Raw genomic sequence first — 5,000 nt, 5'->3', positions numbered from 1 at the left:
CGCCGCCTGTCATGAGCCAAAGGTGCATCCTGACGTGGCAAATCAGATGATGCCGCAGGCATCCACTTACTATAGTCACAATCAACAAACCGGCCGCCCCGCCCCCCATTAAACCTTTCCTTACAACAATGTGTACCTTAACCTAACCTATATCGTACCGTAACCTAACCTATATCGTACCGTAACCTAACCTATATCGTACCGTAACCTAACCTACGTCGTACCGTAACCTAACCTACGTCGTACCGTAACCTAACCTACGTCGTACCGTAACCTAACCTACGTCGTACCGTAACCTAACCTACGTCGTACCGTAACCTAACCTACGTCGTACCGTAACCTAACCTACGTCGTACCTTAACCTAACCTACGTCGTACCTTAACCTAACCTACGTCGTACCTTAACCTAACCTACGTCGTACCTTAACCTAACCTACGTCGTACCTTAACCTAACCTACGTCGTACCTTAACCTAACCTACGTCGTACCTTAACCTAACCTACGTCGTACCTTAACCTAACCTACGTCGTACCTTAACCTAACCTACGTCGTACCTTAACCTAACCTACGTCGTACCTTAACCTAACCTACGTCGTACCTTAACCTAACCTACGTCGTACCTTAACCTAACCTACGTCGTACCTTAACCTAACCTACGTCGTACCTTAACCTAACCTACGTCGTACCTTAACCTAACCTACGTCGTACCTTAACCTAACCTACGTCGTACCTTAACCTAACCTACGTCGTACCTTAACCTAACCTACGTCGTACCTTAACCTAACCTACGTCGTACCTTAACCTAACCTACGTCGTACCTTAACCTAACCTACGTCGTACCTTAACCTAACCTACGTCGTACCTTAACCTAACCTACGTCGTACCTTAACCTAACCTACGTCGTACCTTAACCTAACCTACGTCGTACCTTAACCTAACCTACGTCGTACCTTAACCTAACCTACGTCGTACCTTAACCTAACCTGTATTGCGCCTTAACCTAACCTGTATTGCGCCTTAACCTAACCTGTATTGCGCCTTAACCTAACCTGTATTGCGCCTTAACCTAACCTGTATTGCGCCTTAACCTAACCTGTATTGCGCCTTAACCTAACCTGTATTGCGCCTTAACCTAACCTGTATTGCGCCTTAACCTAACCTGTATTGCGCCTTAACCTAACCTGTATTGCGCCTTAACCTAACCTGTATTGCGCCTTAACCTAACCTGTATTGCGCCTTAACCTAACCTGTATTGCGCCTTAACCTAACCTGTATTGCGCCTTAACCTAACCTGTATTGCGCCTTAACGTAACCTGTATTGCGCCTTAACGTAACCTGTATTGCGCCTTAACGTAACCTATATTGCGCCTTAACCTAACCTATATTGCGCCTTAACGTAACCTATATTGCGCCTTAACGTAACCTATATTGCGCCTTAACGTAACCTATATTGCGCCTTAACGTAACCTATATTGCGCCTTAACGTAACCTATATTGCGCCTTAACGTAACCTATATTGCGCCTTAACGTAACCTATATTGCGCCTTAACGTAACCTATATTGCGCCTTAACGTAACCTATATTGCGCCTTAACGTAACCTATATTGCGCCTTAACGTAACCTATATTGCGCCTTAACGTAACCTATATTGCGCCTTAACGTAACCTATATTGCGCCTTAACGTAACCTATATTGCGCCTTAACGTAACCTATATTGCGCCTTAACGTAACCTATATTGCGCCTTAACGTAACCTATATTGCGCCTTAACGTAACCTATATTGCGCCTTAACGTAACCTATATTGCGCCTTAACGTAACCTATATTGCGCCTTAACGTAACCTATATTGCGCCTTAACGTAACCCACATTGTGCTGTAACCCAACACACGTTGGGCCTTAACCCAACACACGTTGGGCCTTAACCCAACACACGTTGGGCCTTAACCCAACACACGTTGGGCCTTAACCCAACACACGTTGGGCCTTAACCCAACACACGTTGGGCCTTAACCCAACACACGTTGGGCCTTAACCCAACACACGTTGGGCCTTAACCCAACACACGTTGGGCCTTAACCCAACACACGTTGGGCCTTAACCCAACACACGTTGGGCCTTAACCTGCTCTGTAATTGTCATACGACGCGTTAAATTAGTGTAGTGTTGCCCAACTGCAACCCCCGCAATATAGTTTGCTACTCGCACTGCCCGGTCCCCAGTGTATCGCTTCATGTTAAACACCTTGCAGCTATACACTGTAATGTGGATGGCAGCAGGACGTACATGCTCAATGCCCTTTGCAGTTGTTCATTGGCATTTGCAGTTGTTCATTGGCATTCGCATGGCGAAGCACTTAGCCTACGCTGTGGTACGGCCTGTGTCAACTGTCCGCTGATGTTGTACGTCCAAATCACACACTGTACTGCACATTGGTCCTCATGTACTGAATGATACATCGTGGTACATGTGACCGTACAACGACTGCGCCAACAACGGCGAACCATGCGGTCCAAATGTTGTGCACTCAGCTACGTGTCGTCTCCCTATAAGAGCTGGATTGCAGTGTGGTATGCCCTGGATGGCGATCAGCATGAGCCGTCTGTTGATGTAGTGGCGCGTGTTGTCAGACGTAGTCGTCTCTTCTCACACACCGTGATAGCATGGTGCACTGCGTTCCACATCTGCGACATGCGACAGAGGCCGGTTGACAGTCGTTCGCGCAATGGACATCGCATACGTACGGGGGCCACCTTCCACGTGTTCGCGAAGCGTGCACATGTTGTTGCGTGTATGTGGGCAGACAGTGTGTCGTGACACCTGACACAGGCATGCAACAATCGTTGAATTTGCAAATGGCGATGGACGCCTACGTTTGCTGGTGACGTTACGCAAATGAACAACTGGTAAACCGTTGTGGTGCGGTTGTTCTCGCTAGAGGTGAATCAGTGATGGCGACGATCGGTTGAGCTACCAACCGGTTGTTCCAGCGATACCCACCATGCCCACGAACGTGAATGGCATCTGGGTGTGAAGCGATACGCGGCGGTGGCTGGGTGGGACCGTCCCCGGCCGGTGAGGGGGGGCCTCCCGGCGTGCTGGCCGCGCGGTGCGTGGGCGCACGCGCTACAGCCGGCTGGTGGGGGCGGCCAGTGGCAGGCGCGCCGGCCGACGGAGGCGGCAGGCGGCGCAGCTGCGCGCCGGCGCACCCTGCACGCGGCGCCGTGCGGCCAAAGTAGGTCCTCGCGGGCCCGGTGCGAAGCGCGGTGGACATCTGCAGTGTGCTGGTCCGATTGAGGACTGTGTGCGCTGAGGATGCGCCGCCGCCTGGCGCTCGGCGCCGCGACGCCGTCTGCTGCTCGGTCGCCTCTGCGGTTCTCGCAGGTGGTTTGTATCGCAGCTGTGCGGACGTGTTGGCGCGTGCGCTGTGCTGGGAGAGTTCGCTTCGGCACCCAAGTGGGGCTTTTGTCCTTCTGTGGCGCTGGCGTTGGAGCTGCCGGTCACCGTAGGTGGCGCGTGTTGTCTCCCGCCGGCAATGCCACGACAGCACGCTCCCGGGCCTCTGTCGGCAGCGGCAAGCTCAGTTGGGAGCACGGGTGGTCGCACCTAAAGCGTCTACTCGCCAAACTCCGGGCGATTGCGCCTCTCTCGAACCCGACCAAGTACTTAGGACGGCGCTGCGCGCCGCCGGGACCTGAGAGGGTTTCGAGGTGTATGGTGCAGGGGAGCTCAGCCTCCTCCTGTTTGCAGAATAATTGAGCGGACGCTTGCGTGTTCGCGCGGGCCCCCGGGACACACTCCCGGGCGGCCGGCTGCTCAGCTCTAGTTGACGCAGCTCCCTGGTTGATCCTGCCAGTAGTCATATGCTTGTCTCAAAGATTAAGCCATGCATGTCTCAGTACAAGCCGCATTAAGGTGAAACCGCGAATGGCTCATTAAATCAGTTATGGTTCCTTAGATCGTACCCACGTTACTTGGATAACTGTGGTAATTCTAGAGCTAATACATGCAAACAGAGTCCCGACCAGAGATGGAAGGGACGCTTTTATTAGATCAAAACCAATCGGTCGGCTCGTCCGGTCCGTTTGCCTTGGTGACTCTGAATAACTTTGGGCTGATCGCACGGTCCTCGTACCGGCGACGCATCTTTCAAATGTCTGCCTTATCAACTGTCGATGGTAGGTTCTGCGCCTACCATGGTTGTAACGGGTAACGGGGAATCAGGGTTCGATTCCGGAGAGGGAGCCTGAGAAACGGCTACCACATCCAAGGAAGGCAGCAGGCGCGCAAATTACCCACTCCCGGCACGGGGAGGTAGTGACGAAAAATAACGATACGGGACTCATCCGAGGCCCCGTAATCGGAATGAGTACACTTTAAATCCTTTAACGAGTATCTATTGGAGGGCAAGTCTGGTGCCAGCAGCCGCGGTAATTCCAGCTCCAATAGCGTATATTAAAGTTGTTGCGGTTAAAAAGCTCGTAGTTGGATTTGTGTCCCACGCTGTTGGTTCACCGCCCGTCGGTGTTTAACTGGCATGTATCGTGGGACGTCCTGCCGGTGGGGCGAGCTGAAGGCGTGCGACGCGCCTCGTGCGTGCTCGTGCGTCCCGAGGCGGACCCCGTTGCAATCCTACCAGGGTGCTCTTGAGTGAGTGTCTCGGTGGGCCGGCACGTTTACTTTGAACAAATTAGAGTGCTTAAAGCAGGCAAGCCCGCCTGAATACTGTGTGCATGGAATAATGGAATAGGACCTCGGTTCTATTTTGTTGGTTTTCGGAACCCGAGGTAATGATTAATAGGGACAGGCGGGGGCATTCGTATTGCGACGTTAGAGGTGAAATTCTTGGATCGTCGCAAGACGAACAGAAGCGAAAGCATTTGCCAAGTATGTTTTCATTAATCAAGAACGAAAGTTAGAGGTTCGAAGGCGATCAGATACCGCCCTAGTTCTAACCATAAACGATGCCAGCCAGCGATCCGCCGCAGTTCCTCCGATGACT

General features: G+C 52.2%; 1 non-coding gene across 1 annotated transcript in view; it reads left to right on the top strand.

Annotated features, from left to right (window-relative positions):
* The first annotated feature begins 3,834 nt into the window (after positions 1 to 3,834).
* LOC126434794 (small subunit ribosomal RNA) overlaps positions 3,835 to 5,000 on the top strand; it is a 1,910-nt gene continuing 744 nt past the window's right edge. Inside the window, exon 1 of the ribosomal RNA XR_007579498.1 lies at positions 3,835 to 5,000. This exon is cut by the window's right edge and continues 744 nt beyond it. This is a non-coding gene — a ribosomal RNA (small subunit ribosomal RNA).

This window comes from Schistocerca serialis, unplaced genomic scaffold (assembly GCF_023864345.2).
Source record: "Schistocerca serialis cubense isolate TAMUIC-IGC-003099 unplaced genomic scaffold, iqSchSeri2.2 HiC_scaffold_1195, whole genome shotgun sequence".
Lineage (NCBI taxonomy): Eukaryota > Metazoa > Arthropoda > Insecta > Orthoptera > Acrididae > Schistocerca > Schistocerca serialis.
Note: the sequence above shows the minus strand (reverse complement) of the source record. Positions and strands in the feature narration are given on the sequence as shown.